We start from the raw sequence: 24766 nt of genomic DNA, 5'->3' as shown, positions 1-24766 counted from the left end.
GAGGCAGTCAGTGATGGACAGAAGGAGGATTGGACAGCCACCATCCAACGAGGAAACTTCATCTTGAAAATGAACTTAGATGAGATGGTGCTGGTGGATAAGGGTAATTGATGATTGTTTCAGAGTGGAGGAAGGGGAAGAAGGAAAGGTTTAAAAAAAAATCCTCCTTGGCATTCATCTTAGTGTCCTTAGTGGAAGGCACGAGGGGCTGTCCACAAACTCCATAAAGTTTTCGTGTGTTTTTTGCCCAAGAAATCTATCAATTTTAATATGCTACCATAATCAAAATGGATTATTTTCCAAATTTAAAAAAATTATGTAAAATGTATGTATGTTCTTAATTACCTTTGGAATTTGGAAGTTTTTGAGGATGTAGTCACATTATTATTTTTTTAATGTGCTTAACTGTGTATTTGTATAGTCATTTAAAATTTTCAAAGCACTCTGTATCTACTTGACCCTTTGACAAACATATGGTAAGCTCCTAATATTTGCAAGGCAATTTCATTTTCAAGCATGTTAGGTAAACCATCAAATACCAGTTGACAATTTGATAGATGGGTAAATTGAAGCACAGAGCAGCTAAATGACTTGCCTAAACTCACAAAACTCATTAGAGGTTGAATCAGACATAGATCCCACATTTCCTGTCTCTAAGATCTTTATTCTTCCCCTAATCATCACTCCCATTCTTCAAATGGCTATTGAGTCAAGCACTATGCAAGACACTTTGCATAGATCATCTCATTTAAAATTCACAACAGCAAGGTGGTTTGCATGAACCCTTTTTTTTTTTCTTTTTTTTTTAACGGATGAGGAAATGAAACTCATGGCAATTTTGGGATATGTCTAAAGTCACTCAGGAGTCTCAGCAAGCATTTGAATCCTAGACTGCCTGGTGTGACACTTAAAGCACAGGCAACTGTGTCCAAGTATTTAGGGATACTTCAGCAGCTATTAACAAAACAAAACACTGGATCTGAACAACAACACTTCAAACCACAGTCCTGTGTAAGGAGTACCTTTTCTGCCAGAGAAGAGTAATATCGCTTCAGTAATATCCTGCTCCAACACCCAAGACCCAGAAGCCATTGAAACTTTTTCACTAAAGGGCAGTATCCTGGTCCTGTGATGTTGAACTCTTTTATTTGTTCCACAGTAAGTCAGCAGACCCAGCCTGGGGAAGCCAGTGGTCAAGCAGATGTGGACAGGATTGAAAACCAGCATTTGTGGCTGTGTTCTTCCTGATTCTCCCTTTGTCTCTCTTCATTTGAAGCACCACCTGGCATATGCTGATTGTCAGTGACATTGTTTTACTACAGTCATTTCAAGGCCTGGGGTTGTGTCACCCTGAGGCACCTTCAATTATCTCAAGGAATCATCTCAAAATGCTTTTTAAAAGCGAAGAATTGTTAGTTCACCTTAATTCAAAAAAAGAAAAATATATTCCAAGGAGTATTTCAAAAGGAGGAAAATGCATCTAAAAATCAAGCCAAAACAAAGACGAAGAGAGTTAGGGAATCACTGGTGAACATAAGTGACACATTATTTGGAAAGGGAGAGCTTGATATTATCCATATTCTGAAAAGTTAATACCCTGAGTTTTGGCCTAGAGGAAAAGCAAACTGCAATCTATTCCCCGTAGTTTAACTTCTCACATATTAGGTTTCTGATCATTCCCAGCATTCACATATATTTAAACGTGGCCCTTCTTAAATTAGGAGTGAAAATTCTCATGGCTGTCGTATAGTGGATACAGAGAGCTCCCTCTCCAGCATATTCCTAAGCCTGAGTAAACCTAGAAGCTTTTAATTGCAAGGATAATTTTCATTCATGATCACACACTGTGCCCAAGTCCAGCATTTGTGGTTGATTTAGCTGTTGTTTGATGCTCTTATCACATGTCCAACTTTTTAAAATCATCTTTCATCTCATCTGATCCACATAAAATTCAGAAAGGTAGGGTGGATACTATTACTGCTATTTTACAGGTGATCAAATTAGGGACCCAAGGGATTAAATGACCTATCCCAATGGTGCTCAGCTTGTGCGTAACAAAGCTAGGCTTAGAACACAGATTTGTTTTATGGCTAGTTCCATGCTACAACACTATGTGTCACTGATCCCATGGTTGTATTTTGTTTTTAACGTACTCAATCCATTTTGCATGCATGTAAGCTAAATACAGGACACTGGTAACAGTATAGAAACCATAAATTTGTGTAAGTCTTACAACAATCTTCTGGTATATGTCAGTGAAATGTCTCATTCCTCCAATATCTGCTTATTAGAACAATATATTATAACCAACAGAAGTAGAGGTTATCTTTTTATAATGCCCAAAGGTACCATATAACCTTCATCTTTGACCCTGAATCCATGGTCTCACGACTTAATTTTAGGAAGAGATGGTTAGAGATAGAAGGGAACAAAAAAAAAATCTAAAAGAGGCACTTGCATATACATCAAATATTGGAAGCACATGACTCCTTCTAGTTTTTCTTGCATCATGCACTATCAGTAGGTGGATACCAGGCACCATCCCTACGGAATGTCTCTTCAAACTCCCTGGAGATCTGAGAAGACCCAACAGCCTGAACATCAAGTGGGATTAGCCCTGTTTGGACTGAAGAAGAAGACAGCATCTTCAGCAGGTATTGGTGGTATCGATGCACCAGGTCAGTGATAGATGTGCAACACCCCCACAATGGCCATCTGTCAATCAAAGACCTGGAATTCTTTCATCACCACTCAAGCGTGAGAATAGAAAATGGTGGATTCTAAAGGGAATCAAGAAGACTGTGTTTGCAATCCTTCCTAAGGATTCCTAGAAATAATTTGTAGAAGGCGGTAAGGGGGACTCTAAAGGGGGAGCCTAAGTCAAGGTTTAGAGTAATGTTTGTACTATGGTTATAGTTATAGCTGTAATATCCGTCCCAAAGTTGATGTGGTCCAGAGAAAAGGGGAAGCGATCACATTAATATTTTAGATTTCTATTGAAAATACCTGTTCCATCTTTTTTAACGACAAGTGCATGGATTTGGGAGTCTGACAGAATTGACTTCCAGTGCTAGCCGCACTATTTACTAGTTCTGGATACTTGAGCAAGTAAAAAAAACCTGCCTAAATCTGTTTTCTCAGTAAACTTGGGATGATGCTTACCTCACGGGGTTGTTGGGATCTCTCTGATCTTAAAGGGAATTGACTTTTTATAGAAGACGCAGCTCTCATCTGAGAAGGCGAAGACAAGGTCTTTTACAGTCTTTAAGGCCCCAGGTCTGTCTTGGAAGTTAATACAGCCTCTGTAGGACAGACAAGACATTCTGCCTTTTGCTCCATGGCATGGCATGGTCACTCACCTAGCTGTAACTTGGGGCCAGGTTCCTTCAATGAATGCTGTGATCCAGACCACAATGATAGTTTAAGTCACAGTCCCCCCACCTTCAATCTGGCATGAAGATCCAAAGCCCTACATGTGCCATTTCTAAGATGTGTTCAGTAGTAGGCCTTGCCTCCTTACTTCCAGGGCAGGAAGGCTGGGGATCTCTCTGAGGAAGCAAACTCTTGGCAACTCCGGACAGCTGAAGGTGCTTCCCCCCACTGGCAGTCAAATGACAGGAATCAAGCCTGTATCAAAGGCAGCCATGGCAAAGGAAAAGGTCTGCTTCAGGGAGGGAAGGGAGCCAAGCTGTGGAGAATGCTTAAGTAGAATTGGCAGCAGGAATCTTTGATGGCCCTAGCAACAAACACTTGAGTGGCAGGACTGTAGTGTTGATTTTTCTTTTAATCTTCTCTCACCTTCATGATAACATGGTTCTCTGCTGGAAAACTCAGTCTTTACCCATTTATGGCACTGACACCAAGAATCACAGAAATATTACTCTGGCTGAAATTCTGAAATAAGACCTCATTCCCAACGATTACATACAAAAAAGGAAGTGTCTGTATATGATATCTCTTTTTGTGGTCATGATGTTGCTTTCCATGCTATCTCTGTCAAGTGCCCTTAAAGGTGCCAGAGCCAACCCTACAAACTGATTGATGAAGGCTTCATCAGAGATGGCTGATAAGAAAGGACAGAGGGCAAGAGAGCAAAAAGAATTTAGAACAAGAGAGAAGTCCTTAAGTGTATCAGTTACTAGAGACTGGAAGAGCACGCTGTTTAAAGAGCCAGAGGAACTTAGACATATGTTACCCAGTTTGGCATGAGAGAGTGTTGGACAACCAAGAATTTGTTATTAGACAAATTAAAAATAAAGTTACCTCTGCCTTTGACAAGGCTCTACATGTATCGTGTGAGGAGCGCAGATAGAGGGAGGAAGCAGCCTGGAGTATGGATGGAACCAAAGGGATCTAAAATGATCTTCCAGACTTTGGGCAGTGAAAGATAAAAACCACTGCACAGTAAACACTGACATTGGAGAGCTAGATACAAACCTAAACAAAGGAGGTTAAATAAGAACAAATTGAAAAAGTTTAGTGTAACCCCAAAATAGTTGTGTACTGCGTATTTATCTGACTGAGCTGCCATAACAAGGTACCATATATTGAGTGGCTAAAACAACAGACATTTATTTTCTCACATTTCTGGAAGGTAGAAGTACATGATCAAGGTGCCAGAATTCTATTTCTGGTGAGGACTCTCTTCCTGGTTTGTAGATGGCTACAAAATTGCTATATATGGCTATATATGTCCTTACAGGGTCATTCATCATGTGTGTGCGTAGGGGAATAGAGAAAGTAAGTTCTATGGTGTCTCTTCTTGTAAGAACATTAATCCTATCACATCTGGGCTCCATTCTTATGACCTCATTTAACTTTAATAATTTCCTTAGAGACCCCTCATCTCCAAATACAGCCACATGAAGGGTTAGGACTCCAACATGTGAATTTGGGGGAGACACAAACATTCAGTCCATAACACACCTCATATGCAGTCTCAGTTTGTTGTTTATTTTTTTAATCATCATTATTGGAGTATAACTGCTTTACAATGTTATGTTAGTTTCTGCTGTATAACAAAGTGAATCAGCTTTACATATACATATATCCCCATATTGCCTACCTCTTGCATCTCCCTCCCACCCTCCCTATCCCACCCCTCTACGTGGTCACAAAGCACTGAGCTGATCTCCCTGTGCTATGCAGCTACTTCCCAATAGCTATCTAATTTACATTTGGTAATGTATGTATGTCAATACTACTCTCTCACTTCATCCCAGCTTACCCTTCCCTCTCCCGTATCCTGTAGTCCATTCTCTACATCTGCGTCTTTATTCCTGTCCTGCCCATAATTCATCAGAACCATTTTTTTTACATTCCATATATGTGTTAGCATACGGTATTTGTTTTTCTCTTTCTGACTTACTTCACTCTGTATGACAGTCTCTAGCTCCATCCACCTCACTACAAATAATTCAATTCTGTTTCTTTATTATAGCAGAGTAATATCCCACTATATATATGTGCCACATCTTCTTTATTCATTCAACTGTCAATAGACACTTAGCATTTGTTCTAAAGTTGGTATGGTGGTGCTAAATTCTCTTAACTTTTGCTTGTCTGTAAAGGTTTTAATTTCTCCATTGAATCTGAATGAGATCTTTGCTGGTAAAGTAATTTTGGTTGTAGTTTTTTCCTTTTCATCACTTTAAATATGTCCTGTCACTCCCTTCTGGCTTGCAGAGTTTCTGCTGAAAGATCAGCTGTTAACCTTATGGGGATTCCCTGGGCACGTTATTTGTTGCTTTTCCCTCGCTGCTTTTATTTTTTTTCTTTGTATTTAATTTTTGACAGTTAGATTAATATGTGTCTTGGTGTGTTTTTCCTTTGATTTATCCTGTATGGGACTCTCTGTGCTTCCTGGACCTTATTGACTATTTCATTTACTATATTTGGGAAGTTTTCCTCTATAGTCTCTTCAAATATTTTCTTAGAAACTTTCTTTTTCTCTTCTTCTTCTGGGACCCCTATAATTCGAATGTTGGTGCATTTAATGTTGTCCCAGAAGTTTCTGTGGCTGTGGTCAATTCTTTTCATTCTTTTTTCTTTATTCTGCTCTGCAGTAGTTATTTCCACTATTTTATCTTCCAGCTCACTTATCCGTTCTTCTCCCTCAGTTATTCTACTATTGATTCCTTCTAGAGAATTTTTAATTTCATTTATTGTGTTGTTCATCATTGTTTGTTTGCTCTTTAGTTCTTCTAGGTCCTTGTTAAATGTTTCTTGTATTTTCTCCATTCTATTTCCAAGATTTTGGATCATCTTTACTATCATTACTCTGAAGTCTTTTTCAGGTAGACTGCCTATTTCCTCTTCATTTGTTTGGTCTGGTGGACTTTTAGCTTGCTCCTTCATCTGCTCCATATTTCTCTGTCTTCTCATTTTGCTTAACTCACTGTGTTTGGGGTCTTCTTTTCACATGCTGCAGGTTCGCAGCTCTCGTTGTTTTTGGTGTCTGCTCCCAGTTGGTGAAATTGGTTCAGTGGCTTGTGTAGACTTCTTGGTGCAGGGGACTGGTGCCTATGTTCTGGTGGGTGGGTCTGGATCTTGTCTTTCTGGTGCGCAGGGCTGCGTCCGGTGGTGTGTTTTGGGGTGTCTGTGACCTTATTATGATTGTAGGCAACCTCTCTGCTAATGGGTGGGCTTGTGCTCCTGTATTGCTTGTTGTTTGGCATAGGGCATCCAGCACTGGAGCTTGCTGGTCATTGGGTGGAGCTGGGTTTTAGCACTGAGACAGAGATCTCTGGGAGAGCTCTCACCAATTGATATTATGTAGTGCCAGGAGGTCTCTCGTGTTCCAATGTCCTGAACTCAGCTCATCCCACCTCAGAGGCTCAGGCCTGACACGAGGCCGGAGCACCAAGACCCTGACAACCACATGGCTCAGAATAAAAGGGAGAAAAAAAAAGAAAGAAAAATTTAAAAAAGTAAAATAAAATAATAAAATGAAAATAAATTTTAAATTATTAAGATAAAAAAATTTTAAAGTAATTAAAAAAAGGAAGAGAGCAACCAAACCAATAAACAAATGACACCAATGAAAACAAGTGCTAAAAACTATACTAATATAAACATAAAAATCAAAAACAAGTCAGTCCCAGACAGCAAACCCCAAGTCTACAGTTGCTCCCAAAGTCCACTGCCTCAATTTCATTGTCTATTCAGGTATTCCACAGATGCAGGGAACCTCAAGTTGATTTGGGGGATTTAATCCACTGCTCCTGAGGCTGCATTGAGAAATTTCCCTTTCTCTTCTTTGTTCGCACAGCTCCTGGTGTTCAGCTTTGGATCCGGCCCCGCCTCTGTGTGTAGGTTACCCTCAGGCTTCTGTTCCCACCCAGAAAGGGTGGGGTTAAAGCAGCACTGATTAGGGTGATCTGGCTCACTCAGGCTGGGAGGAGGGACGGGTATGGTAGTTATAACTGGAATGTGGGGTGAGCCTGCGGCAGTAGAGGCCGGCATGACATTGCAAGAGCCTGAGGCTTGCCGCATGTTCTCCTAGGGAAGTTGTCCCTTGATCTCGGGACCCTGGCAGTGGCGGGCTGCACAGGCTCCTGGGAGGGGAGGTGTGGATAGTGACCTGTGTTTGCACACAGGCTTCTTGGTGGCTGCAGCAGCAGCATTAGCATTTCATGCCCATCTCTGGTGTCCAAGTTGATAGCCACAGCTCGCGCCTGTCTCTGGAGCTCGTTTAGGCAGTGCTCTGAATCCCCTCTCCTCGCGCACCCCGAAACAACGGTCTCTTGCCTCTTAGGCAGGTCCGGACGTTGTCCCGGACTCCCTCCCGGCTAGCTACGGCACACTAGCCCCCTTCAGGCTATGTTTACGCAGCCAACCCCAGTCCTCTCTCTGGGATCTGACCTCTGAAGCCCAAGCCTCAGCTCCCAGCTGCGCCCGCCCTGGCGGATGAGCAGACAAGCCTCTCGGGCTGGTGAGTGCTGGTTGGCACCCATCTTCTGTGCAGGAATCTCTCTGCTTTGCCCTCTGCACCCCTGTTTCTGCGCTCTCCTCAGTGTCTCCAAAACTTCCCCCCTGCCACCCCGCATCTTCGCCAGTGAAGGGGCTTCCTAGTGTGTAGAAACTTTTCCTCCTTCACAGCTCCCTCCCAGAGGTGCAGGCCCCGTCCCTATTCTTTTGTCTGTGTTTTTTCTTTTGCCCTACCCAGGTACGTGGGGAGTTTCTAGCCTTTTGGGAAGTCTGAGGTCTTCTGCCAGCATTCAGTAGGTGTTCTGTAGGAGCTGTTCCACATGTAAATGTATTTTTGTTATATTTGTGGGGAGGAAGTTGATCTCCATGTCTTACTCCTCCAACATCTTGAAGGTTCCTCTCAGTTTGTTGTCTTATTAAAAAGAAACATAAATCCAACATTACCCCAAAACAACAAAAAGGAATTTAAACCCTAGTGAAGTCTCTTAAAGAGGCACACATACTCGTTGCCAACAGAACAAAATGCTCAGGCTCTTAACCCATCTCCCTCAAGTTCCATTCACTGTGATAGTTGCTCTGCGGGGTCTCTCCTTCAGCACCTTCAGCACAGCCTCCCCAGACTCTTGCATTGTTGCCTGGCTCTCCTTCTCCTCATGCCACCTTTCTCCATCTCTCTTTTGGATTCTTCCATGAGCTGTTATGGGCCAATGGCCTTCTAGCTTTGGTCAGTATCAGAGTCACCTGACAAACTGGGTAAAAATACAAAAGCCCAGACCCTATGCTATTTCAGTGATCCTAGAACTCTGTGATCTTATTAGCTCCTCTGTTGATTCTGATACTTACCCTGTGTATTAGTCTGATCGAGCTGTCATAACAAAATACCACGGACTAGGGGGCTTAAACAACTGAAAGTTTTTTCCCCAGTATGGAAACCAAGAAATCTAAGATCAAGGTGCTGACAGGGTTTTGTTTCTGGTGAGAACTCTCTTCCTGGCTTGCAGATGGCCACCTCTGGCTGTGTCCTCACATGGCCTTTCCTCAATGCTTGCACATAGGGAGAGAGAGAGAAAAAGAATGAACTCTCTTTCTTCTTCTTAAAGGGCCACCAATCCTATTGGATTAGGATCCTACCCTTGTGACCTATACACCTTAATTACCTCCTAAAAGAACTGTCTCCAAATACAGTCACACTGGGGGGGGGGGGGGTTAGAGCTTCAACATAGGAATTTTGGTGGGACAAAGTTCAGCCCAAAGCACCCAAATTTGAATGCCAATGTTTTAGACCACTACTTCTCAACTAAGGGAAATTTTGTCTCCCTGGGAAGATTTAGCAATATTGGTAGACAATTTTGGTTGTCACAACTTGGGGAAGGTCTACAGAGAGGGTGGAAAAAGGGTGAAATCCAATGCTGAGGCATTGTCCTACAGGTCAGTGACTCTCAACCCTGGCTGAGCATCAGAACTTCCTGGAGAGCTTTGTCAAAATATTGAGACCTCAGCCCACCCGCAATTATGTAACTCAGTCTGGGAAGGGTCAGACAGCTGTTTTTGCTATTTTAAAGTTCTGCAAATGTGTGGGGTTGCACAGCCAGAGTTGAGACTGTGGTAGGCACATCGTTTGACATCATGAATACAACAACCTAATGATTTATTCCCAATTGTAAAAATAAGAAAACAGGACCAGAAGACTCCTACCTATCACTACATGTTAATAGTAGCGATTGATAGAACAGAGACTCTTACCCAAATTTGCCTGGCCCACCTATGCCAAAGGATGATGTGCTGTGTGTGCATTTATGTCTGTTTGGTGTGACAGGGTATGATAATAACTTAAGATTCCTCTACTTCACTTTTTCAGCTTTGGAATCTAGCTCTGAGGGTATTTTTTTCTCCCTTTGTAAACTAAATGACAGAGAGAAAAACAAGGTAAATTTCTCCCTTCCAACCCAATCCAGGTTGAATGAGAATGGGAACAGGGCTGATTTTACGAGTCAGAGGACCCACACATGGTTGTGCTTTTAAATGTGTAGGAATAGCACTCTTCCCTCTTTTACATTGATATTCAGGTAGGAATCCACTGAAAGATTTATAAAGAAAAGGAAACCTAGGAATTGACAGTCAGTTCAGAAGTTCACAGATCACATCACATGAGAATAAAGATCAACAAATTCAGTTTTATTAACATTCTTGACTATATTAATCCTAAGTCACTAAAGCAGATAAATCTTATAAATGGATTCAGAAATTTATTTTTAAAAATCTCATTAATGGGATAAATCATTAATTGATGTCAGATAATACAATCCTCTTTTAATTTATCTGCAAAGAAATGGCTGCCTTTAGTGTCCCCAAGGACCCATGAAGATCAAACAGATGTGCAAGCACCCAGTAAACTGTAAATTGCCACATGAAATGCATCAGTATCACTATTCATTTTAAATTAAAATATGAAATGTAGGGAGCATCTGGAGAGCAACATGCAGACCCAGTCTTCCTCCTACTCTCCCCACCCCTCTGCTCTTTTCACCTGCTTGTCCTCCTTTTCCAGAGTCCCCTCACCATACCCTCCATCACTCTGCATTTATTCCTAGGTGGCCTAATCTCAGGAGACATGGTCCCACCTTTTGTATTTAAAAACTCGGATTAGCAATAAAGAGATAAACATGGATGATGTACAACTAGCTGAGAAAAGCTGAATTCCAGGTGGTTACTATGCTCCTAGTAAAAAGAGTAACTATCATATACATGTGAAAAAAAACCAGAAAAATGAACACAGGCATCACATGGGTGTAGATTCTCCTTTTATTGCCATTTCAATGTTCTTGGAGCAATAAATAAAATACTTTAACTATTAATATAGAATATAATCTTTGATACACTGTCTCACCAAGGCCCCTAAGACCTTCCTACAGCACCTCCCCCATCACCAAAAAAAAACAAAGACGTTAAGATCTAATTCATGTTGTCAGAGTCTAGCTCTTTTGTCAGGCAAAGAATAACTGAGAGTCTCCCTTTTTAGTCAAGTGAGAAAGTTTTGGCTGCTCTTTATCTTTCTCGTTTTCTTTTGTTTGCTCCTGCTTCCTGGGTGCACACTTCTATCCACACTGGAAGGTCAATCATAGGAAGAGCTATTAACCAAGTAGCTGGTCTTCCAGAAACTTGTGACTGACTCACATCTTCCCATGTGGACCGTAGCCTGGCCAGACCCCAGGGCCAACACATCCTACTGTCAGGGGAAGCTAGGACTGTTCCCATCAACCTTCTTCATCCCCAGGGCCCTTCACCAGGATCCCTAGAAGCATCTTCCCCTCCTCACCAATGAAGCACTTATGCTGTCAGCAACAGCCCCACCATAAGCTTCCTACAGCACCTCCCCCCATAATCAAAAAATGAGCTGTTGCTGAAACGTCTGTACTAAAAAAAATAGACACATACATATTTTTTAACATATGTGTACATATACTTTACATAGGTATATAAAATAAATATAAATAATGTATATCTATGTATATATAGAGAGAAAGATATAAAATGTATCACCAGAAGTACATGAGGATGTGCTGAGTGCTCTGCTAAGTCACTGAATAAACATTTTGCTGGAACATCTATTTTACTCAAAAGCAAAACAAACATACCATGGAGTAGAATAAAAATTTTACAAGCATTTTTAAGATGAAAGTAGAAACTTGAAAGACTTTTCCTGGGAAGCTTTTGTTAGATCCCTGGGGCTCAAATTCACTCTCCTTTGCCTGGGTGTCAGTGGAAAATCTGACAAGCAAGTCACCTAGAGGCACAAGGAGCTATGATTACACTGGACCAGGCTTTTATAAAACCCTCTTATAATCTACTTCCTAGAGAGTAAATGTCCCAACTCACTAATGCCAATCCAGAACCTTGAGAACTGGTCTTCATTTAGTAACTGCATGTAGAACAAGCAAGAGTGGGATTTGCCATCTACTTCTTTGCTGTACCTAGCCCCTATTGAGCTGCTTCTTGCAAGGAACTGGGCAGACTGCCACCAGTACAGAAAGAGAAATCTGGTTCTCCTCTGTTCTAGTAAATCTGACATATCCAGTCACTTCTCTTTTAACAGCAGGCTTGCTTTGCTATATTTATAACCAAAAGCCTGAGTCAAGCATAACCAGATATTTTTTCTGATTTATTAATTTTACTATATGCAGCCTGAGTTTCTCTAGACCTCATCAACCCATGAATTCAGATAATATGATCAAGATAATAGTAGGAAGCCAAGTTTCTCTAGCTCTTGCTTCTAGAAGTTGCTCATGCAATACTTCAGCCACCTGTAAAGTCTCACCCTACTATGTCTAAAAGACCCCAGAGGTGCCTCACAGGTGTTTAAGAATTAGTCAGAACATCTACCAGCATCTTTTTCTGCCCTGATCCATCACCAATGTCCATGGTGGAAAGTCCCTTGAGTGGGTTTCATTGCTGTCACTGCCACCTGTGCCAAGGTGCTCCTATGCTTTCAGAGGTAACAACACTTGAGGTGCCAGGTGTATGTTGTGTAGCAGTGATGAGACTGACCTTTCTACTCTGAGTCCCACATTATCACCAGTATCAAAGAACATTCTTATTTTATTGGGGTATAATTGTTTTACAATGTTGTGTTAGTTTCTACTGTACCACCAAGTGAGGTAGAGTTCCCTGTGCTATATAGCAGGTTCTCATTAGTTATCTATTTTATACATATTAGTGTCCATATGTCTTGATGCCCCTACCTCTGACCATCTTGCTAAGTCTAGGCGAGATTGGACTGTGGTGGTAATTCATGGCCTGCTCACCAGCCCTAATGGTCTTGATGTGACTGACCATCACATGAGCATAATCATCCAAGCCTCCTTTTCTACAGGAACCAAGGTTAAAAGCACTTGCATTTGTTAAAATCCCTTCTAGGTCTTCAGCTGAAATGTGATACAAAAGGACAAAGTGCTATTACATTAACCTAATTATGAAGTTACTTGCTGAGAGCAAGTTTTAGAGTATTTACATTTGTTTAAAAGCCAAAAAGATTATCAGCTGTACTACTGCAGACTTTGAGGCTCCTATCTTTGTTTTATTTACCAGTTTCTAAATTTAGGTGGAGGATTCTTCTATGCACTTGAACTGCTGGTCAATTCTGCATGGGCAGACAGGGTGCAATATAGAAAGGATACTAGAATCATGGTTGAGAAATATTAATACACAAAAGATGTTTTATGTAACAGAAAATATATGAAATGGCAAGAATAACATTTAAAAATAAATAGCTTTATTTAGTCAATTGGAACGCTATGAGGTTCCATTTATAGAAGCCTCTGCAAAGAACATATGGTAATTCCTTATTCATAATGGAAGAAGAGGGGACTTTAGGTGCTTTAAATGTTTTCATATTTCTTTCTCATTTCAACTTGCACAAGACTCTACAATCTTAAATGTTTATAGCTGAAGGAACCATGATCTAGAGATAGATATACTTACTTTGAAGAAGTGAATAAAAAGAAGATTGGAGGTTAGAATTCAGATATTGTGATTCAGAGAGGTAGGGCCAGGCTCTAGAAGTTCAGTACCTCTCAGACAGCATCTTCTCTTGCCAGAGGAAATCCTTTATCCCATAAGCACTAAAAAGTTCAGTCACACACGTCACTTATCAGGAGCCTGTGTGTTGGGGACTGCAACCATCCAGAACACAAGAAGCAAGTGTGGGATGGTGGAAGGGCTTTGGAGAACAAAAACAGGTGACATAAAGTCATCCCACTGTGAGAGCTTCTAACAGCCTATCCCTATAGTCTGCTGCCTGGGTTCTCAGCCCACCTACACATGTGAGACAGCAGGCAAGTTGGGTGACCCTTCTGAGCCTTAATGTTCTATCTGTAAAATGGAAATGGTCATTTTTTCCCTCACAGATTGTAAACAGGATTAAATGAGATCATATATGCCAAATGTTTAGAACACTGTTCACTATATATTGTGTGTGTAAATGATACTGTTTTATCATTATTGTTATTTATTACTCTAAATACAACTCTGTAAGCATGATAATCAAGCTGTCCATGCGTGGTATATCAGAAGCCAAAAATTAGTCAAGTAGGAGAATGTTCTCCTAGAAACATGGGCACTGACAGCAGGGCAAAGCCATGGCCAAGAGGTTGAAAGTGAGAGAAAAGACACAAAGGCAAGGAAAGTAACAAATAAAAATTCAAAAATACATCACTCTGAGTCCCTTTCATTTCAGGAAAAATAGTAGACAACATTTTAATAGTTACTCGAAATATTAATAAGCAGCTGCCATTCAAAGTAGTAAACTTAATACATAGGACTTAAATTATATTCAACTTATCTCCATGAGAAACATCTTGTAGCGTAAACACTAGGAAAGGTTTTACTTTCCTTAGAGATGTAGTATTTTTTTTTCCCTTTCTGGCAAATAAAAATGATGGGCTTGACCTTTTTTCCCTGTCACTTTGACCACCAGGAAGTTTAGAACCAAATGGTCAGCCTTAGAGCCTTAGAGACCTTTTCATTCTAGTATCTTTTCTTGGATCGTGACTTTCTACTCTAGATTTACATTATTTTTGTCCTGAATTTTACATTTCTCATTTATATTTTGATATTTTATTATATGACATAAGCTAACTCAAATGCTTTGGTAAAGAAGTACCAGTGTAAACAAATTAAATTGCCCAACAAACTGTTTTTGCAGTCTGATATATGTGCAATATGGTCTTGAAGATTTTATTCCAAATATTTTATTAAGTTAAATCCAGGAAATAAAGGGATAAACTATTTGGAAAAATCTTTTGCAATGACAGATATTCCTTCTATGGGATCGTTTATTCCATAAATGTAGCAGAACAATAAAGCATTACTAAATGTTATTCTCTTCCTAAAAATGAAGGAGCAGGTTCATCCTGACTCCAGTTGCCTCCAAAGTAATGGAGTCTCCACCTTTCTCCAGTGGGGACAAAATGAGCAATGCTGAGCAGCAGGATAGTTTTGGTACCAATCAAGGGATGGAGCCCAGTTCTCAGACTTTGTATCTCAGATCTCATGTGGCATAAGCCCTGATAAAGATGCCCTCAGCGGGCTGGCTAATGGAAAATAGGAGACTATAAAGTTATAACTCTAATTTCTTTCAGAACCTTAATAAATATCACCTTAGGAGAGTTCGTTCCTGACCACCTATGTAAATTATTACCTCCACTCCCAGACCACCTATTTCTCTTATACCACTTTATTGTTCTACAGGGCACTTATCACCTTTTGAAATACATTTACTCTTTTATTGTACTGTCCATTGATTGTCTCCTCTGATTACTGTAAGTTCCGTGAAGTCAGTGACTTTATCTGGTTTGTTGTTTTATCTCCACTTCCTAGAACAGTGTCTGGCAAATAGTTAACACACAGTAAATATTTGTCGGTTGAATGGAAAAGTGAATGAATATGCAAAAGCAGAAGTGGTTAGCCAAGAAGGATATTTCCTTTCAGCCACTTTAGAAGAAAATGTTGAGATATTTTAAAACTCATAACGTATGTCCTTTTAGGTCTTTGAATAAAAAGCAATTTTTAAAAATTAAACGCATTTTATCAATCAAACTGTGGGACCAATAGGGAAGCAGGAACGTTACCTGTCCTGCCAAAGATCTCATGGATTGCCGTAGTACTTTTGTGAACAAAGAAGAACAAAAAGCGTTGCTCACTACCCGATTCTACAAGGGTTAAGTCATAGCCCATTGCAGTTGCCCACCAAAAGTGCAACTTGAGAAGCAAACAGGATGAGAAACAGGATGAGGCCCTCTGTGCTTTGGATAAACAGGCCCCAGATTATTGCACCTTCCCATACATAGAAAAGTACTAAAATCCTTAAACTGAGTATCTGTTCTTTGTGATCAGCAGTAATCTTTTACCAAGATGTATGCTTGACTGCACATATTCCCTAGACACAAATCTGGCTAGGGAATATATGCCAGATATATACAGGCCTCTCCCCTACCTCTTCAGAGAAGTTTCCTTGGAGCTAACTGAGTGGCTGCCTCCCGGGCTTTAGGCCTCAGTAAGACCCTGAATAAAACTGAAACTCATAACTCTTATGTTATGTGTTGTTCCTTTAAGTTAACACTCTCTTCTACCCACCAGGCCACACAGTCTAATCACTCTTCTACTAAATCATCGCAAAATTTACATCACTTATCCTAGCCTCTTTCCTGATGATCCGTCTATATCTAAGGAACAGATCCACATGGTTATCCTACATATACCAATATGTCTAAAACCAAACTCTGATTTTTCCCACATCAATTCTCTGAACATCCTGCTACACAAGATGGTGGTCCATTACCTCCTTTCAGTATGGATATGGGTTGAGTGTTTACGGTTTGGAGCATAGAGTTGGCCCTAAGTTATCAGCCAGGCCATGTTTAAATAGGATGGGAACAACAAATGAAAGAACAGAGAAGAAGAGATGGACTTCACAGCTCGTTTTATGTGGAGGGTTGAGCTAGCCCAGACAGTACAGCAGAGGCCCTAGATGTCTAAAACTGGGGTATATTGAGGGAAATTATAAGCAGGAAGGCAAAACTAAGGTTACTTCTCAGTCTTGCCTGGGGCAGCTCAGCAATGAATGAAGCAAGCCCAGTTAGTAAGAGTGAAGATCTCTCATAGGGCGATTTGCAATATCATATTCTGCCAGCTGTTTTATGCAACTGCTGTTGGGTCTCATTTGGCCCTGGCTTTATCTGACCCCCAGAAGTCAGAAGTCGTGGCACAGAAGTGCAAAGTCACTTTGAGTATTTTGATTGGAAAAGGTTTCTATTAATATACACCGCAGCTTACCTAAAGAGTACTTCCGTGTGTACCAAGGTTTCTCCACTCCCTCCCTAATAACAGAGTGATAAACCTGAGGCAGAGAAGGGCAGAAATTGCCAGCAGGGTACTCTGGCCTGGTCAGCTCCCTTCTCCTATCACTCAGGTGTTAAGTCCCAGTGCCTGACATTTTTGACTGAGTTTCCTCTGTCATATGGTTGAGTTACAAAACCATTTTGTCCTGACATCTATTTATTTCCCTTTTCAATTCCCAATATTCATTTTTCTAACATTTGCACTATGCTTAAGCAACTTGCAGATAAAAAAGTAACACTTACGTCAGATTTTAGCGACTACAAAACACTTTCCCGTCGCTCTCCCATTTAACAGTGACAACAGCCCCAAGAGACTCTGACAGGGGAGGGACCCAAGGCTCAGAGAAGCCAAGCAACTTGCCCAACATCACACCTGGGACCTGGAACACTTTCCACCATTCATACCCCCATGGATGTGTGTTCACCTTTGAAGCACATCTAATTGCATAAGGGAATCACAAGCCGAAATCATCATAATTCATGCCACAGTATCTTTTACCCAGCCCTGCCTTTTCCAGAGCCAAGAATAAAAAATCATATTTCTTTCCACGAAGTCATGCCACATTCACCTGCTTGTGCTGTGAACTTTTGTTCATCAGTCCCAAGTTAGCATTATTCATTTGTTCATTTTATTTGTATTTATTGAGTGCCTACTATGTGCAAGGCATCAATAGCATGGCGATTAGGTAACAGGAATTATTTATTAAATAGTTTATTAAACAGATAAAAGCATTATTCACTTCTTAAAAATCCACTTCAATCATGCAGGATCCAATGATCTATACTGCATTCAAAGCAAAGTAAATCACAGGGCAGCTGGCTCCAATTCTTTTTTAAAGTAGGCAGGGTATAAATAATAAATAGAATAAAAGCGTCACTGTGAAAATTTTATCAGAGGTCATAAATGTGGAGGAGTTAAGAGGCTGGGCTTCAGTCCAGACCCTGCCACCAGTGGCGTGTGACCTTGGGTGAGTCACCTTGCCTAGACAGGCCTCTGTTTCCTCCTCTGTGAAGTATGTGAATTAAGTGGGATGATTTTTAAAGTGCCTTTGCTGATTAGCAGTCTCCTTGTACTGAAGTTAAAACATCACTCAGTGCATCTGACCTTCATCCTTGAAGGTCTCAGGGGCTGAGAGAAGCACAGAGACTTGGTTACACACAGGATCTAAAAGGCAAAGTACCATCAAGAGCAAACAAGCAATCCACTTGGAAGGCAATAAGCTGACGTATAAACATAATTGACTTGGAAAAAATTAATATAATAAGTGAACACTGAAGAAATTTCTAATATCGAAGCAGTGTCCTACAAATAATAAATACTCAAAGGAAATTAAAAATCAGTAGGTAATAATGTGTCAGTATTGGTTCCTCAGCTGTGACAAACATTCTATGGCAATGTAAGATGTTAACAACAGGGCAGCAGGCTGCAGTGGGTACGGGGACTCTCTGTACTATGTTTGAAACTTTTCTGCACAAACTATTCTAAAATAAAACTTTATTTTAAAAACAAATCAAAGGGTAATCCTCATCTACCTTAGTGAGAATGGGTTAGTGGCAAATTTGAGATTTCATTCTGCCTGTAAAGGCATCTTCTTCATTTCTAAAAATAATATTCTAATCCTTGTAATTTTGTGTGAGCATCCATATAACGTTAATCAGAACGTTAAAGTGGCCAGTTGAATTACTTTATATGAATATCAGGAGAGAGAGATGTGTGAGCTTTTCTAGGCAGTTGGAAACTCTATTCATAGAATTGGAAATAAATTCCCCAAACCAGGTTAACTAATGGTTGACATTTCCACACCCACCCAATCTCTTTAACTGCCTCTTTAAAAATGAAAGTTAAGGGCTTCCCTGGTGGCACAGTGGTTGAGAGTCCGCCTGCCGATGCAGGGGACACGGGTTCGTGCCCCGGTCCGGGAGGATCCCACATGCCGCAGAGCAGCTGGGCCCGTAAGCCACGGCCACTGAGCCTGGGCGTCTGGAGCCTGTGCTCTGCAATGGGAGAGGCCACAACAGTGAGAGGCCCGCGTACCGCAAAAAAAAAAGAAAGAAAGTTGAAAAGTCCAACCTGAAACTGCAAGGCAATAACAATCACGGAAAGTTAACAAACACACCTCTAAAGGCTCAGACAGGGGTCTGAGGAGGCTGGGCTTTAACATCCCTGATGTTTGGCTACCATTTGGAAGCAAAGCAAACACACATACACACCAGATTCAGGAAGAAAAAGTCAAGAGTATTAATAAATCCACAGTGTGTGTTAAAAACCATGTAGATTAAAGGAAAATACCCTACCAGTTTTCTTCATTAACATTAGTACATTCTTACGTAACTTACATAGCATTAAAGTCTGCAAATCTGGCCTAATTTTATCTTTGAGGGCTAGACTTCTAAAATGTGCTCTCTTTGGTCTACACATCACCTTTTGATATATTCTATTAGCTGGAAGCTCCAGCTTCCTTTATTATGATTCCAGCAGCCTTAGCTCTCTGCTCACAAATAATTGATGTTCCCTTTGCACCAGGCATAGTTTTCAACTGATAAGCAGCAGGGTAATTGGCACCTTCACAGGATATTAGGAAGAAGGAGGGGGAAAAAGATCACACTTTGCAAGCAGGAAGCAGAGAGCAGAAGGTAACCAAATAATCATGCTCCTGCTACGAAGGCCAAATTCTTCTGGACAAATTCTATACTTTGCATTTCCTATAGTAAATATTGTCTTATATTTATCAACACACACTGTAAGAAAAAAGTGTCAGGTTAAGATACTCCCTGGGTTTATTAAAGATGAGGTGTTGATACTACTACTTATTCTATGTAACATGCAAAATTTGACATAACTTCTAATAACGCTTACCATTAACAGTGTATATGTTTTCCATACTCATTGAGACATAATTAATAATGCTGTCATATTGGATACATGGATGTGAATTATTACTAAATTAGAATAAATTCCTATAGAATTATGTGTAATGCACTGTCACCACAAATACAATATTAATAAAGAATCTAGGTTAACCTGTGCTTAATCTTTTTACAGCTAACCCTTTAACAAAGCACATTAAAAAGCTCTGACTTTGCCAAATCTGGAGAAAAGTTTATTGCATTTTTAAGACAAAAAGATATCGATGTGATTTTGACAGCGGCACTGGGCATACATTTTTAAATTCTCTGATTCAGAATAAATCAGGTGTCTCCTAGGATAATAACTGAACAATAAGTGTATAGTGTGTGAGATCAAGTCAGGAGGCTGGGACACAGATCAGCTTATTTTTGCTGAGAAACTCTATCCAGTCCCATCCCATCAACTCCCACCACAACCAAATCTGACTCCTGGCCTCTGATAAAGATCAAAGACTAAGTAAAACAAAGTCTCTAGAGTCAGACCAAAGGTATAGTGAGAGAGGAAATATGAGGAGAAAAATCCTACCAGCACTGCCCACTCTCTCCCTCAATAGCACCACCACCAACCTCTATTTGCCATCTCTCTGCTCCTCATGGGATCCCACTGAGATTCTATCACTGTAGGACCTGATCCAGGACCATGTCAGCATCAGAAGAAGCCTCCATTTGACCCAGACCCAATCCAGATATGCTCATTCTCGAACTAGTTGGTGAAGTCATTCTGGTCCTTCCGTCACACAAACTCCTTCCTTCCTTTCCAGTTGACTCCCTGAATCTGGCCACTTCTGGCACAGACCCTGAGCTCTGCTCCTCCATTGGCATTTGACATTTTGTTGTATCTGAAGGGTTTGCTTAGACTCTCAACCTAACTGTCAGCAACAACCATCAGCTCACACCCAGTCTCTTCTAGAGCAGCTGTGTTAGCAGCAGGACCAACCCAGATGCCCCTCTGAGACAGGATGATAGGTCCTTGATAAAATAATCTGTTCATCTCAGAGACTTCATTCTCTTGAACTGATTAGTCTGACTACATTGGCTTATGACCTAACTTTCATTTATTCCACAATCATATGTTTAGATCTTACAATGAGACAGGGAATCAGAGGTAAAATTTGTTTCCTTACTCTCTCCAATAGGCTATTCTCATTCTCCAGTGGTACCTGTCAGTACACCTAGGTCAGCAACTCTCAAACTTTCTGGTCTCAGGACCTTTTACTCTCTTGAAAATTATCAAGGACCCAAAGATCATTTGTTTATAGAGATTATACCTTTTGATATTTACTGTATTAGAAAGGAAGAAGAAAATGTAAAAATATTTATCAACTTTTTTAAAATAACAATGATGACCCTACTACCTATCAACATAAATGACATGTCTATAAAAATAAATATTTTCCAAAACAAAAAAAATTAGCAAGGTGTGTGGCATTGCAAACATTAATGTCTGGCTTACTAGAAGAGAGTTGGATTCTCATATTAGCTTCTTCATTCAATCTAGGTGATTATGTTGTTCTGATTGAAGGATATGAAGAATATCTGGCCTCACACAGATATGCATGTCATTGAAGACTGCAATATTTGAATAGCATTTTCAGATAATCAGGAATACTGTTTTCTGATAGTATACTCACACTCAACAAGTAACCGTACAGTGTGGGATCTGAAACCTTATCAATGAATTTTTTATACTCAATACATTAAAATCCACGTTTATCTTGCACATGGAGCAGATGTGTTACCTACGCATGATTGGTTATTTGGAAAATATTGCTTCACCAATCTATGCAGATCAAATGTTAACACATTTTATTATATAAAATCAAAAAATCACATTTGTCTCAAAAACATTATGCTAAATAAACAAAGTCAGACACAAAAGGCTATGATTCTGGAAAAGGCAAAAACTATAGGGACAAAAATTAGATCAGGGGCTGGGTGTGGGAGGAGAGAATTGACTCTAAAGGAATACCTAGAGACTTTTTGGATTGTTGGAAATATTCTATATCCTATTTGTGGTAGTAAATACATGACTATATATTTCTCAAAACTTAAAGAACTACATACCTAAAGGAATAAATTTTGCTATATGTAAATTATGCCTCAATAAGCTAGACTTTTAAATAATCAGATTTCCCACTAGTCTATAAGGACTAGGAAGTCCTCAAGCTCATGGTGATAGACCTAAACTTTCCAAAATTCTAATCTGTGCTTGAAAACTTGAATTTTATCTCATTGGTGACAAATACTGTCAGCTTAACACATCTACATTTAAAGTATTCAATTCCTTTTCCTTTAAATTCTGAAAGATGGGTCTCAAAATGACAACACACTTTGTACCATAATACTATTAAAAATGTTCTGTTGCACATGACACAATAAGGTAAATTATTAACACTGCTAAAGCCAAGTGAAGGATACCTTTTGTCATACTCTTCCTTGATGTGACAGGTCCACTTCATTCATTTTAGAGAAAATATCTGTCAAACACTGAAGTCTGAATCCTCATAGTTTGTCTGCCCAGTCATTTTTTCAAGTAAAAATAATGCTCCATAAAAAGATGCCTAGATGAGTTCCCAACTCAAATAACCATACAAGTGCTTTTCCTTGAGGCAATGGTCATACTTGAGAATGAAGCAGAAGGGCTTTATGCATACTTCCAATTATATCATACAGCATATTATGAAGATACATATTGAAGGGCTAAGATTAATAAAATTAATAATTTTACAACTTTGCCAAGGACATTTTTAAGTGACTAGCTTTTTGAAAATTGCAAACGCATGTTAGGGATTACAATGACTAGCAGGACACTTTGGTGGTACTGCTTTCATGTGTGGAAAGACACCTGGAGTTTTACTCACCATTGCTTTGCACCATTATTGTAAATGTCAACACAGTTAGTTGTTTCAAGATAAACCATGAGATTTTAAAAAAGTTACTCAATACTTTTGAATATTTCAGTACCACTTGTGTTTGTTGCCAAGGTTTCACATAAAAGAAAATCTTCTTTGATGTTTTGTTGTTGCTGATGTCAGATGGATACAAACATAGACTCACTGTTTTGTACAGCAAAAGCAGAAATCTTCAGAAGAGACAGTAATTCGATTTTCAAATACACATAGCTTGATTAGTCTCAGCTATTGTGTGTGCATTTCCAGCCAATGCAATAAAATAATTTACCTATTAGTTGCTTCTGTGGCTTTTTGATTCCCAGTTTTAAAAACTAACAACATTTTAAAGTCAAAATATATTTTGTGTGTATTTAAAATATTTTTATATGTCTAAACTATTGCAAAACAAGACAATAAAGTATACTTCTCATTGTGTTTTCACATAGGCAGAAGAAAAACTTCAAAATAATGATTTAGTGGATGATAACTAGGTTTCAGATATAGGTGTAACCTTCTACTAAGAGTACAGTAGAACTATTAAAAATGTACTGAGTAAATTTCTAAAAATGTTCATATTTTTACCCTAAACCTACTACCTTAAAATTCTACAGAACACAAAAATATGCAAGCACATATTCATCAGAGCAATGATGTCACATATCTGAATACCTGTGAGACAATGAGAGTGAAAGCAGCAAATAACATCTTAGTGCTATTATGAAAATAGCTTTCAGCTGGTGGGTCCCCGATAAAGTCTTGGCAACCCACAGGGCTCAGCGAACCACACTGAGGAACGCTAGCCTGGGTGACACGGAACCCTCCCTGAGAATGATCGGTCATTCTACTGTAATTTTCTCCTTTTGATGACACTGAAGGAGCCTAGGCTGAGTTGTTTGGGAAACAGGAGGAATACTCAAGCAGGGAGCAAAACCTCAAAACCTGAGGATACAGGCAGTTAGTCAGCCAGGTTAATGAGTGGCAAGGTTGTCAGCCCATAGCTCAAGCTAGAAATCTCAGGTTCATCCTTGAATTCTCTCTCTCTTCTTCACTCCCTACAGCAAATACTACTGGCCTCTGTCTTGCTGTGAGCCTTCATTCTCTTGCTTGACTAGTCCTTAAAGCCTCTTGAGGGAGTGCCCTGTGCCCTCCACCACCAGTGCCACTGCCACAAAGCCTTGCACACATTATGTACTAGATAAAGGACAAAGGGAACCCTTTATAATCAGGACTCACAGACTCCCCACCGTATTTTCTGTGTTCAATCCCCACCATGTCATCTATGTTCAATCAAAAGTTCCCACATAATGCTCTTTTGCACCTCCAGCTTATGCACATGCCCTTTTTCTTGAATTCTGTTCATTTTTCAGCACCAAATTAAATGTTGACCCCTTCATTAAGTCTTCTCCAATGGCAAGACAGAGCCTGTGCCTCCAACATATAACACAAAGCTTAATGACCTTTTTTGTCACACCAGATTGTCTTTACTTGCTCACATCAGTCTCCCCCATTTTCCTGAGGAGAAGACAGATCATATCTTAGCCAGATCTACCATCCCCCACTCTCACCTAGCTCCTATCTGGTACACTGGTGCATAGTAGACAACTAATCCACACTTGTGGAAGGAATTGGATGCCCTGGAAAAGCACTGAGTGCTCCCAGGTCACCTGTGATTTAGTTGCTAAGATGAATTCTCCCATTTGGCTATCTTTCTACTGTCTCATGTGGTACTTTGCTGCAATACTGATGCACAATAAAAGAATGCTGGAACACAAAAGATACAAGCTTGTCAGTAGACAAGCTGCCCTGGTGGCAAGAACAAAGCCAGTGCTTCCCTCAATTGTGCGGGATCCTGACATCCTACACAGGTAGTTCTCAAACACAGGTATGTGCAGATGATGATGTATGGTTAGCATTTGTCATGCAATATCTCAGCTGATCTTGCAACAAGCCTGTGAAGGAGGCCTTAGGAGCCCCATTTCACTGAAGAGGAAAATGCAATGCAGAGAGCAACTTGGCCGAGATATTAGCTGACATTCAAGCCAAGTACTTTCCAATATCGAAGCCCAACAATTCCACTCTGCCGCTTACAGAGAAGGCTGGTTTGTCCTGAAATCCTGTTTAAATGAGACTTCCCTAACTCCAAAA

This window comes from Phocoena phocoena, chromosome 2, assembly GCF_963924675.1.
Source record: "Phocoena phocoena chromosome 2, mPhoPho1.1, whole genome shotgun sequence".
NCBI lineage: Eukaryota > Metazoa > Chordata > Mammalia > Artiodactyla > Phocoenidae > Phocoena > Phocoena phocoena.
This window is presented reverse-complemented; position numbering follows the sequence as displayed.